General features: G+C 34.0%; 1 pseudogene; it reads left to right on the forward strand.

Moving 5' to 3' along the window:
* The first annotated feature begins 1,412 nt into the window (after positions 1-1,412).
* Positions 1,413-7,894, forward strand: LOC136207100 (PRA1 family protein A1-like; annotated as a pseudogene).
* The last annotated feature ends 6,606 nt before the right edge of the window (positions 7,895-14,500 follow it).

Raw genomic sequence — 14,500 nt, forward strand, 5'->3', positions numbered from 1 at the left:
ATTTCTAGAATTTTTCAAAATTCCAAAATTTCTGGAATTTCAGAATATTTGGAATTTCTGAAATTCCAGAATTTCAAAAATTCAAAAATTCAGAAATTCCAGATATTCTGAAATTTCAGAATTTTTGAAATTCTAGAATTTCAGAATTTTCATATTCTAGAATTTCATAATTTTTGAAATTCTAGAATTTCTAGATTTTGGAATTCTTCAGATACTAGAATTGCAGAATTCTTCAGATTTTGGAATTCTAGAATTCTTTAGATTATGGAATTCCAGAATTCTTCAGATTCTGGAATTCAAGAATTTTTGAAATTCTATAATTTTTGAAATTCCAAAATTTTTGAAATATGAAATTTCAAAAATTCCAGAGCTATGAAATTCTAAAAAATTCTAGAATTTCGGAATTTTAAATTCTAGAAACTTATTGAATTTTAGAATTTCTGATCTATGAAACCATGTGTTTTTTTAAATTAACCCTTAATTTTATAAGTTTTCTTTTGAGAATATATATAATTTAATATTTCGTGGAATTAGAGAATATTATTTTTTGTTTTAGACGTTTTGTATGAGAAATAAAAAATATATATTTATTAATTATTAAATAAATGAATGTTTTGATGAAATTATTTATTGGGTTGTCGTCACAGCCTCACATCCTCACATTTTATAAATAAATAAATATATTATTTCAAAGGAAACTATATATAATCAATTGAAAAATCTACTAATATTAAAGAATAAGTATGAAAAGAATAATATGAAGAGAATAATTCTAATTTAGTGGAGGAATAATTCAAATTTCATTCAATAATTCAAATCTACTAATATTAAAGAATAAGTATTTGTGGTTGTTTTAAGATGAATAAGAAAGTAATTGGTGATTCAAGAAAAAAAAAAAAAAAACTAATGGGTTATTGGGTTGACTCTGCCAAAAACCTATTCAACCCTTTTATTATATGGGTTAAATGACTCAACCTCTTTATGACCCAGTCCATAAAATGGTCAATCCTAACCTATTTAAATGATGGGTTAAATGGGTCAATAAATGGGTTATAACTCATTTTGACAGCTCTAGTATTTATAGGTACACAGTTTTCCATTGAAGTTGGGGTGGTGTAGTTGGTTATCATCCTGGTCATTACACACTGTAAGGTTCCCAGTTCGAACCTGGGCTCGGATATATATATATTTTCTACATTTTGAGTTAATCATCGTGTTTTCTTCGCTTGTTACTTATCATTGTTATCTTCGAATAGCAAACAACCAAAGCAATTTCCATAACCTCAGAGAGGTAGACGCAGACTTCCAGAAAATCCTACTCATTTCCCTTTAATTTCCTGATTTCTTCTTCTTCGACCTCCTTCTGTTTGTTGCCAATCGTTTCTGAAGTTCCTCACAGCCTAGAGACTGCTATGGGTTGGGGTAACGTAACAGCAGAAGATCTGATCGATGCACTTCCCGAGGTAGACTGGTAATCGCGACCTCGACCTTTCTCCGAATTTTTCTCAAGATTCACCGTCCCTAAATCATCTGGTAAATGGGACAACCGCCTTAAATGCAATCTTTACTAGTGCGTTTCTTCATTCCTATTTGTATCGCAATCTGAATTTTATGCTATTTGTCTTATAATCTGCTAGGAGGCATTCTTGAATCTCTTTTTTCTTTGCTTACACTAGATTAAGTTCCCCTTTGTTTCTCAGAAATGGTAAGACAAAACATAGGACTTTGCTTCGGATACATTATTGTTATAATTGGAACCGTTGAGGTATTCATTGATAAAGAAGAGTTTATATACACAACACCATATACAATTAAACCTACAATCAAGTGAATAATAAGAAAATAATCTATTTCTTAAACAATAGTATTTTCCTAAATAATAGGATTATTCACATATCTAACACACCTCGCAGTCGAAGTGGAGGAGAAGCGGAGTCGAACGTTGAGACTAGATCTGATGTCGTCAAAAAGAATCTGTGGTAGACCTTTGATAAAAATATCGGCTATTTGATGTCGGGAAGGAACATGAAGAACTCGTACTTCGTCTCTGGCAACCTTTTCACGCACAAAATGAATATTCATCTCTATGTGTTTGGAGCTCTAAGGAGAAGATTTCAAATCCAGCAAGTTTCAGAGACAACATTAGTTACCCCTCGATACTCAGCTTCTAGAGCGAGAGAGAGTAGATTGGCGTTTTGCTAACCAAGAAATGAAATTACATCAAAAAAAGCATAATAGCCTGATGTGGATCGCCGAGTGTCAGGACAGCTGCCCCAATCAGCATCATCAATATAAGAGACTAAAGAATCAATAGAAGATGTAGTAAGTGTAAGCCCAAAATCAAGAGTCCCCTTAATATATCGAAGTATCCGTTTGATGGCGGCCATGTGCTGGGTCTGGAGTCATGTATAAATAAGCCTACAATTAAGCCTACAATCAAGGGAATAATAAGAAAATAATCTATTTTCTAAACAATAGAATTTTCTTAAATAATATGATTATTTACGTATCTAACCATTACGCGGGGTTTTGTTCATCGGAACATAGCATGTCAATTTGATAACTAATAAGTCTATTATAGGCTTTTAATGCATATTACAGTGTACAGCTGGATGAATGTGCGATTCGATTAGTTGGTTGGTGATGTAATTTTTATGCAACTATTTCTTCTTGCTGGTTCATGGTGACGCGTGATTGAAATGTTGATTGTGGATCATAAAAGCCATATTTCCTCATTGATTGAATCACAGTATATCTATTTTCCCTAGCTAAGTTTTAACCTTGACCTATACTACTTGCTTTACAGCTATCGGACAAACTACTTCATTATGATCATTTTCCTTCTTGGTAAGCATACGTTGCTCTTTAAGTGCTAGTTTCTATTATTTGTGAAAAGATTAACGGCATATTGTGATACAGGACGGGGTTTCCTTAGACGATCACTTGCTATAGTGGCTGCTCTCTTATCAAGACTTAGCATTGCTTTTATGAATGATAGGCAAGTTTCTTTAGATCATTCTTTTAATTTCCTCCCCTTTGATTTGTTTGTGTGTATCCTTAATTTGCATTATTGATTTAAAATGAACAAGATGTAGAAATTGATGTGTGGAAATTTTGATTAGTAAGACGTAATTATGAAATGAAGTATTTTACTGCTATTTTGTTTGTATGTTGAAAATTCTTATTGTAGTTGAAGAAACCAAATATTTAGGACTCCAAAGAAGCTTAATGTAATGTAGGTAAATTTCTGGGATCTAATGATCTATCTATGAACGGAGTATTTTAGGTTTTATAGAACTTCAAGATATTGTTAACCTGTGATATCAACAAGGATGGGAAATAGAAAAAGACCTGGGAGCTCTTTGAAAGAAGGAACTTGGTTCACATAATATCCTATGTTGAACGGACACTTACATTAAGATGGACACGGGAAACGTTATTTCTAAAACATAACGTTCATAAATTAACCTTGAAATGAAAACGGATAGGATATGGACACGGACATGACACTCAGAAAAGCTACTAAAGAGGAATGTACATGCAACATAGACAATACAACTGGCATATTTTCAGTGTGTGTGTGAGTGTGTGTATATGGATTATATATAAATGAAAATTAAGAGCTGAAAAACGAAAAACTAAATTTCAATTGCTAAATATTATAACTGTTGAAAAATGTCAAATGATAAATTTTTAAGTGTTGAAAATAAAGTAATAAACATAAGGATATAAAACATAGCTTTTCGAATTTTTATGAAAAGTGATAAACATAATATATTTTACGAGTATACAAGTCACTTTGAAATATCTTCATTGATAATGTTGAGCTTAAAATTTAAAGATAGATTACTGACTTATCTAATTAAGTGATTTTTTTAATATAACTGAAATTTTGAAGTGGTGTTTATTTATTTATTTTTTTAATTTCAAGTGTTACACAATTAGAGATAAAAAAAAAAGCTCTATCTCAAAATATCCTATTACTCATCCAGATCCAAATGGATTGGTAATGAGGCATTCAAGCGAAAGAGATTGGAAATTGTGGTATAAGCTGAGAATGACAGTGAAGTCAGCATGTGTACTTACATGTGTGCAGTGCATGTAAGAGGCTGTGAGAATATTGACTTAGTTTTTGCACTTGATGACATATACAACTAATATGTTGATAGCTTCAATGCTAGGCTTTGAAGTTGTAAATTTTATATATTATATTTGAACACAAAATAGTGGCTAAAAATTTAGAATGGTTAAGGAAATTAACAATTGAACATTTGAAATGAAGGAGAGTCAGAATAAGGTATTGTAGCTAATTTGGCTTCCCTTTTACTCTTGTAATGGAGGTCAGCAGAGTAGTGGGGCAACTGAAATCAAGGTCTTACTGGTATTGTTGTCATCTTATCATCCAGTTGAATTTTTTCCTCGAATTCAGTCTCAAACTCTCACTTTCAAATGTGTCATTGATCACCCCTTTGCACTACGCGTCCCCGCTGAGCGAAGGTCCGGGGAGGTGTTCCACCACAAGGGTGCACCGGGCCAAGCCTTCCCCTGCCAATTTATTTGGCAAGAGACCGCTCCTAAGATTCGAACCGGTGACCTCTTGATCACACGACAACAACGTTTACCGTTGCACCTAGGGCTGTGTATCGGTACAAAACCGAACCGAACCGAACCAAACCGAATTAACCGAATACCGAATTACTAAAAAAAATCAAACCGATCTAAAACCGAAAAAAATATAAACCGAAAATACACCGAACCGAATTTATAAATTCATCTATCATTCTAGCTTATCATCCATATATATAATGTATATAGAAATGTAATGTTATGCTATTATAAGATTACAATTTAAATACATTTAAAACAATCGATGCAAGATGAAACAGAACACAATCCATTAAAATGAAACGAAGAAACAACATCAAGAGATTCATTTCTAGAAAGTGAAAGAAAACTAAGCAGTGAAAAGTAAATTTGAAACTCAGATGACGGTGGGCAGCAGCAGTGAACTGAATTAGTGAGAGATCGAAAGAACATAATTATAATCAAGTTATTATGAAGCTATTTTAATAACATAAAAATAATAAGGGATAATTACTAATCTGACCCAATCAAGGACCCCAATTTACATATCTAACCCACATTGCCTCAAAGTTACCAAATTAGACATTTTCGCCCATTTTGGACAAAACTAACCTTAGTTCTATTTGATGAATCGATCTTCTTCTTCTTCTTCTTCCTCCTCCTCCTCCTCCGCTTCTTCTTCTTCTTCTTCTTCTCTGTTTCAACTTCTTCTTCAGTTCATCTTCTTCGATTTCTGATACCAATCGTTAGCGATTTTTGAGATTTTTGACATATTATGTTCAATTTCCCGTACAAATGGTATATTTTTTGCTTATACGCTTGCTTTTCTTGTTGGTTTTCCCTCTTTCATCATCTGTAATGGTATCGTTTCAATTTCCTCTATTTTTCCATAATTTTTTCCATTTTCCTCCATTGCTGTCGCATTTGTTACGAAATTATCGCATTTCGTCACAAATGCGACAAGAACTGTCGCATTTCGTCGCAAATGCGACAAGAGTTGTCGCATTAAAAAATGCGACAGTTCTTGTCGCATTTGCGACGAAATACGACAGTTCTTGTCGCATTTGTGACGAAATGCGACAACAATGGACGAAAATGAAAAAAAATTATGAAAATAGAGGAAATAGAAACGATACTATTAAAGATTAAGAAATAGGCAAAACCAACGAGAAAAGCAAACGTATAAGCAAAAAATATACCATTTGTACGGGAAATTGAACATAATATGTCAAAAATCGCTAACGATTGGTATAAGAAATTGAAGAAGATGAAGAAGTTGAAACGAAGAAGGAGAAGAAGAACAAGAAGAACAAGAACAAGAAGCAGATGAAGCGGAGGAGGAAGAAGAAGAACAAGAAGCGGATGAAGCGGAGGAGGAAGAAGAAGAAGAATATCGAGGTTAGTTTTGTCCAAAATGGATGAAAGTGTCTAATTTGGTAACTTTTAGGTAAGGTGGGTTAAATATGTAAATTGGGATCCTTGATTGGGTCAGATTAGTAAGTATCCCAAATAATAATTCGAATGCCTGGAAACTAGGGTTGTGCATTTATGTGAGATATGTATTACAGAAAGAGGAAGGGACTGCGAAGTGGAAAATTTTGAAAAGAGAGAGGAAGATGACAAGTCTTTTCTTTTTTTTTTTTAAATAAGAGTTCTAATTGGTTTTTGATATTAATGGTTGGGTTGGGAATAGAAAGAGTTGAGGAACTCTAGGTTCTTAGAAAATATACATATATATTCAATGTTTAATAGTTCTTATTTTTTTTTTGAAATATGTTTTGAAATTATATCATGTATAAATCGTAGGTAAACGCTATGCTTACTTTGTTTTTTACAAAGTAAGTGTTACTTTGTGTATTTTCACCATTAGATTAATTTTATGCTCCATCATCCAATGGTGAAAATACACCGAGTAATAGTACTTTGTCAAAAACAAAATAACCATAGAAGGCACCGTAAATCGTAAAGATATATTTAATATTTGTAAAAACTAATACATATAAAGTATATATAATCGGTTCGGTTCGGTTTTTAACTACTTTTTGTAAAACCGAACCGAATCGAACTGAATACCGATATTCTTTAAAAAGGTAAACCGATTCCGAACCGAACATGATAAAACCGAACCGAAAACTGAATTTCAATGTGGTTCAGTTCGGTTTTGCGGTTTTAACCGCATTATGCACAGCCCTTTGCACCAAGGTTATTGCGGAAATTCAATTTTGCCTTCGTCGTAAAACTACTCAATTTTGCCCATGGTAGAAATCTTAGCTTAAAAGGAAATCCATCACTAGTTTTTGTCAGTATTTACTTAGAAATGGCTAAAATTGAACTAGGTTTTATATTATGAGGTTAAAATTGAGTTAAAGTTTCTACAATAGGGACAAAATTGGACCGTTACCGAACAACTCAATTTCCCCCCATGGTTGAAATCTTAGCTCAGTTTTATCCTTTTCTAAGGAATTTCGTTGCTAGTTTTCATCAGGTGTTACTTAGAAAAGGGTAAAATTGAATTATTCTTTATATCAGGAGGTTAAAATTAAGCTAAAGTTTCTGCAACATGACAAAATTGGACTGTTTGTACGATGAGGTAAAATATAATTTTCTCAATAACCATATGAGCAAATTTTTTCCTTGTCTCTATTTCTCATGATTACCTTACTTCTTTCCTTATTGCTGTAGCTGTGCTGATATTTCCTCCACTTAAGGTTGCTGAGTGTTTTTCGTGCAGCTTTGCAGGTACTTTTAGTGAGAAGGTAACAAGAACTATGAGGCAAATTTCTCCACGTTTAGCTCCTAAGCTGAGACCTCCTCTTTCGTAAGTCCTTATCTGCTTTGTTTGTTGAGTATCTACCATTCCTTTTCATTTTTATTTTTGTTGTCAGACCTATTATTCATGGACGTCCCATCTGCTAAAAGGGCAATTCATATATGTGGTCGGCCCTGTTGGGTATTTGTCCTGATATTCTCTTCTAGTAAGTGCTTACCTTAAAACTGATTTCTTATAAAGCAGTGTGAACTGACCATTTTGTTTGCTAGCCTATATGGAATTTGTTTTAAAATTTAACTGATTGCATCACCATTAACTTTTTTTTCCTACTCATTTTGTAGCAAGTTTCATCCTTTGGCATGTCTCATGTGGTCTCTTGACTGTGCTATGGGCACTTGCCTTTGGGCTTCTTGGTTGGTTTCTTTCGTAGACTTCTCACTTATTTTTCGTGCAAGCTTTAGAACTCCTAATCTGAAAGCACGTCTAAACACATTTCGTGAAGAATTTCGTGCTGTTTGGCGCAATTACAGTGACCTGTAGATTTGACGTACTGCATGTAAGTAAACGTGGGCTGAATTTTTACTGATGCTGGGTATATATATGAAGCCAGGCCTATCACTCCTGTTCCTTATAGATCTTGTCCACTTATGTCCATATTTTGATTTATTAATTTTTTGTAGTAAAAGAAATCACTAGGATATATAGTGTATGTGTGTGTTTTTCTGAGTCATGTCTGGGTCTGGCTTATAGCTGGATTGTGCCAAAAGCGAAATAAGTTCGTTCATATGATCAGAATCAGTTCATTGTTTTTATGGTGCTATGATGTTGATAATGGCATAGCCTGAGCATTCCACACATATAGAATGTTAGATTCATCCATTGAAACCTAATGAATAGGCATGTCTAAACGTTTATCCGCAACTTACATGGTGGTATCCTTGTCGGTGTATTGAGATTGTGTGAATCAGTAAACACGTTCTTACTCTTATCGGCCATTATTTTTCCCCAAACATCTCTATTTTGGATCGTGAAGTAGGTGGGTAAGCAAAAGAATTGGCTAGCAAATTCATTAGTTTTTTTTCTCTCAAACCATAATCATATACCAATCCGTTGCATTGCATGCTGATACTGTTCGTTAATGATCATGGCATAAGCCACTTGGTTGCTTCGATAATATTAATTTCGAATGATCAACCTGCACTTTTGCAGGGGCAGAAGGGGAAAAACATCCAATACTTTGGATTTGAATTGCGAAGTTACGGGGCTGCTGATGTTCACAGATCTCCAACATCATGTAAATAAGTTGAGAGGAAACATTTATAGGATAGGAATAGGATACATGAGGGCGAGCTATTAAATAGCCCTTTGTTGGTGCGAAGGATGCTTAATTTTTTTTTTTTTGAATGAACGAAGGATGCTTAATTGTTTTCTAGAAGCAGCACCAAGTAGTTTCTCTCGAAGCTATCAACCCTATTGAATTAAGGTCCCGTTTTGGTACGCCGTAATGAACATAGCGATGGAATGCCCATTACAATAGAGGCTTGTTACTATGTTTGGATTAGTTATGTAGAATAGACATGAATCTTTATTACCACTAGCTTTTCCATTTTTAATTAATACTTATTATGCACAAATTCTTATTAAACAATAAAACACAAAACTAGAAAAGAAATGAAAAATGAAAAAAAAAAACTTGAAAATTAAAAAACACGAAGAATAGAAAAATCGGAAAATGGGAAAAACATGAAAACACAAATAACAAAAAGCACAAAAAATACGGAAATTGCAATAGACTGAGATGCAATCCAATCCAAAGAAAACATAAACAAAAACTAAATTAATAACTAACATTCTTTACATCCACAAACATTATGTATGCATATACACTCTTTGAATTGTTACCGCTAATGGAAATTAATGGCCACATTATTTATATTTAACTAAATAAACATAAATATTGTAATAGTCCATTGAATTCTAAACACACTTCTAAAATTTATGTGAACTGACGAAACTTTACATCTAAAATTCAAAAAAATTCATAGGAGAATAATGAAATTGATATTAAAACAAATATTTACATCTACCATAAACAGAACTATCATCATCAACAAGCTAAAAAAAATATTTCATACGGTTGGAAAGAAATTCGTAATTCCTATTCTCATCTTTTAATCTAACATTTTTCATGGTTTTTGTGTTTTTTTTGTTTATCGCATTTTTTTCCATGTTTTTCGTGTTTTCCGTTTTCATTTTTTTCGTTAATTTTAATTATGCAAATAAAATTTTATGATTATATTCAACTAAACAAATCTAAGTATTATCTATCAAAAAAAAAAAAAAAATCTAAGTATTGTAATGGTAATTACATTTATCATTTTGTTTTAATTTGTCAACAAAACATGTTAATGGAATCACTGTTTTATGCCATTGCATTAGAAGTTTGATTGCATTGCAATTGTTATTACATTATTTTGCATTACGTCATAGCAAACAGACTCTAAAAGATTTTTGGTGACTTTTGATTGATTGAATATGATTGTTGTATCTTTTTTAGTGAAACATTCTATATGTTCACTCTTTTCTTTATTGATGCCTTTTTTTTAATGAAAGATTAAGGCGCGATTAAGAGGTTAGACATCCCAACTAAGTTGGCACCCCTATCGCACTTAACCAACCCTGAATATTATTAATAAAAAATAGAAAATTACAAAAGAGGGAGAAAATTAAAGGAAATGAATATGAGCAACGTTACAAAGGTCATCGAAAACATGAGATTGGCAAAAATAAGGCGCAGAATGCCACCAGTGGAGCGCTGACGCAGATTTGCCAAAACAGGCAAGATGATCCGCAGCTTGATTACCTTCCCTGTAGATATGAGTGATTCTGCAGTTCATAGACGAGCAACGTGATAAGAAACTTAACCATTCTTGCTTAATCCTCCATGGAACCGCAGTAAATTTTTCACTTAGCAACTTAACCGCATATGCCGAGTCAGATTCAATCCACAAATTGTGCCAACCTCTTTCCCAAGCAGCTTCAATAGCAAAGACGATCGCCATCAGCTCAGCCGTATGAGCATAAGATTCGACAATGTGAAAGGCGAAATAGCCCTGAAAATCCCGCCAGCACCAGCGATGCTAGGAGCACCCTCCGCAGACCCATCGGTGTTTACCTTAATCCAGCCTATTGGGGGCAAACTCCAGCGCACCATAATGAAGTCCGGTTCCGGAGGTGGCTTGACCAGAGGCGTTGAAGAGGAGGTCCATTTAGGCTCGTGGAAGAGGAAGAAGAGGCGGTTTATAAGAACTTGGATTGAAGGGAGTTCATTTTCAAACACAGCCAGGTTCCTGATATGCCAAATATACCAAACCGTAGTAACTGTCACCAGGTTCCACATGCTGAGTTTCTTTGATCGGAAATGAACCGCTCTAATTACATTAAATAAAGCCTCAAATGTAGTCATAAAGCAGAGAGTTACAGCAAAGTTATGAAAGACCATCGCCCAAAGATGTCTCGCAATCCAACACGTAAAAAAAAGGTGATCCAAAGTCTCGATATCGCAATTACACAAGGCACATCTCGAAGCAAGAGAGAAGCCTCATACCTGAAGATTAACCTGAACTGATATTTTCACATGAATTACCAGCCAGTAGGCAAACGAACGACGAGGAGGGACAAATGCATTTAAGATGAAGCTATTCCAGGGCACCACCGGTGAAACAGAGCAGAGCGAGTTGTACAGGGATTTTGTCGTCAGTTCTCCCGACATGGAATGTTTCCAAATGCAGGTGTCGGTTCCATCCCGATTACCCTGAACCCGAAGAATACGAGTCTGGTCGTGTTCGGGAAGCTGGTCCAAGTTATTCCACGAGTTATCCAGCCTGTAATTTTTCATCGGCTCAAATAGAGTGTGCTGATTCTTAGGCGGAATGTCGAGCTGATTAGCGACATACGGGGATATTCACGAGTCGGTCAAGAAATTTAGCCGGGAGTTATCTCCGAACCACCACACTATGTCCTCTCTAATTTGTTCATATACCCTCCTCATGGAAGACCAGACCGACGAGTTTGAGATGTATAGATTTGGTAAGCCCGAATGCGTGTGAAAACGAGTAATAGAAGCTTAGGGATGAAGTCGTCGCCTTTTAAAAGTTCCCAACTGAACTTCCCAAGAAGTGTTGAATTAAACATACCCATGTTATTAATTCCCAACCCACCACACTCTAAGGGTTGACAACAGATACTCCAGTCAACAGTGCAAAGTTTCTGCTGATCCCTATTTTCCTTCCAAAGAAAATTCCGGAGGGCTTTATCAATTTTTGTGATAAGCGAGGCAGACCATCTGTAAATCATGAATGAGTGGATCAAAGCTCCCGTTAAAGCAGATTTAATTAGAGTGAGTCAGCCCAATAGAGAAAGCACTTGTCCTTTCTAGAGATTGAATTTAGCAATAAAGCGATCCATTAAAGGTTGCAAAAACCTTGCCTTCGGGGCCCCCTGAAAGAGCGGAACTCCAAGGTAATTGAAAGGTAAGCTCGCATGCCGAATGCCCAATATGCCGACAAGTCTGTTTTGGCGCTGAATGCTGATCCGATTCCCAAAAAACACCTCAGATTTTTCCCAATTAACCCTTTATTGATGCTCTTATTACTATTGTATTGAAATTAAAAAAAAATCACATAAATGGGCTCTTAAGTGAGCTCCACTGCTATTCTTTCTACTTTTGTACCAAAAGCTACAAGATTAAAGATCAATATAGGGGTTAATATAATTTTAGATCTAAAGTCATTTTTATATTTTTACATTTGATACTCTGAAATTATACATAGATCCATCATAAATCTAAATTTGTTAATTTTAGACCTTCGACATGGCAGATATTAAAGTTGATATGGTATTGGCTAGTCAAATTTCACCTAAATACATTTTATTTTATGTCATTTCAGTAAATAAGGACAAGTTTAGGTATTCAATGGGTTCAAATATATGTTTAGTGTACCAAACCAACAAAAGTTTAGATGTGTTAATTACATAACTATGAGTATTAGAGGTATAAAATTAATATGTTTAGGTGTTTATTAGGTTATGTGTTCAAGAATAGAAATGCCATGTACTTATGTATTACTATGCAGTAGCATGAAAAAATAAATTGACCAGAAATGAAAAAGACATAAAAAAGAAAGAAAGACTAATTAATTAAAATCATTATAAGGTATTCTCACATAATTTTAAACATTTATGGATGATACCAAAGTTAAGGAAATTGTCATTTAGCTACCAAAGCCATAATTATCAATTTATTTTATATTTATTCCATACGTAGATATTTAACTAAGTAATAAAATGCTTCTTAAACATGATTAAAATTTATTCAGCAACAGTTCTACTGCTGCACATAAAAATCAACTTTAATGCCGGCTAGACTCTTCTCATTCACCATCCTCGTTTTCCTCATCTCCTTCACCATCTCTGTTAATATTCTGTCCCTCATCTTCCACCTATTTATTAAAAATAACCAAACATAAGATATAAGATATGTACAATGCATACGGACTCAAATCACCCAAAAAAATGATAAAACAAATAAAAAAGAAATTCACTCTCCACTCTTTTTGACTCCCATAATAATTAAAAAAATAGAATAATTAAGTAATGTAATTACCGTTTGCATGATTAAGCAGAAGTTTGTTCCTTCATCTTGAAGCATTGCCCATCATTCAATATCATTATTTTGTCGGAATCCAGCTCCATGGAGAAGCGTATCCTACATCCTCCCTGTGATCGAGAATCTCTCAGTGGAAGGCGTCTTCATAACTCTTACAATAGAAGTAAAATGGGGTGTGTAGGCCATAACGTCAAATCCATTTGTAGAAATTGCGTTCAACACTGCGTTATCAAGTGGTGTCATGAAGTTATTTCTATTTATGGGCATGTTAAATGTCTGAACCACATCGGTTCTTGACAAAGTTTTCAGAAATAGAAGCGTAAATTCCCCTTAGGGAACGTTTCGGACTCGGTAGAAGTTAGGAATGCGGTCTGGCATCTGATTTGATTTTTTTCTCTTTACTCAATGGATAATTAGAGTATAGTTAATTTAATAAAATTATATATGTATAAGGCATTATCACATAACATACGTGACTACTCATACTCATACTTATTCTCATTCAACTACACAATATTATCATATGATATATCTTGACTACCAAGAAAGAAAGAAGGAAAAAGAAAAGCCCACTTAAGGCCAAATGCCAATAAATGGTATAATTACCAACCTTACAATAAGTTGTAGAGACAATATTTATCGAATTCAATTCAGGAACCTCTCATCCCAACCAGAACACTGCTTACACTAATAGTAGTTCCGAGAATACATCATAAGCACTATGAAGTTGCATGTTTTAAGAGACAAATTACATTTTAAATAGTATGTGATCAAACAGACAAGGATCTATTTTGGGATTAAAATCTCAAAAAAATAATTAATTAGATATTATTAGATAACTTGAAACTTAACTTACAACTTGAAACAATCTCAAATGGAAAAGATATGTTTTTGCAATAGCTTAGAAAAATAGATTTCGAAATCGAGTTTTCATTTTAGTATACACAATAAACTTTAATTGGGAGGTGTGTTATCCAACAAGTGTCTAGGCAATCTCAAATCTATTAATCCATTATGATAACCAAATAAAATAATTGCACATGCAAATATACTTTATATTTTCATGTGCAAATTGACATATTGGAAATGCGTAATGCATCCGCAGATACCTGACACTACCCGGTCGTGGCGGAGCTAGGACTCTAAATTCGAAAGGCTGATTTTAGCCTTCCGGCCAATGGATGAGCTGCCTCTATGGTATTGAGAGACAATTTTATAAATTCGGTAGGAAAATGCAAACTTTTTTGACCGCCAGCTTGTTAAAATTTCGTCATTTTAATACATTTGAAGAGCTGTTTATTGTAAAAGGAGTATTAGAGCATCGCTAACTTTTTTTCAATTATTCATCTTTTATCCTTTTGTTTTTACTTATAAGATATGTATAATGCATACGGACTCAAATAGGGGCGGGGCAGCCCGGTGCATTACGCGTCCCCTGTCAAACCTGACCTAAAATAAGATCAGATAAGACGGTGAGA

The sequence above is a fragment of the Euphorbia lathyris genome, chromosome 9 (assembly GCF_963576675.1).
Source record: "Euphorbia lathyris chromosome 9, ddEupLath1.1, whole genome shotgun sequence".
In the NCBI taxonomy this organism is placed as follows: domain Eukaryota; kingdom Viridiplantae; phylum Streptophyta; class Magnoliopsida; order Malpighiales; family Euphorbiaceae; genus Euphorbia; species Euphorbia lathyris.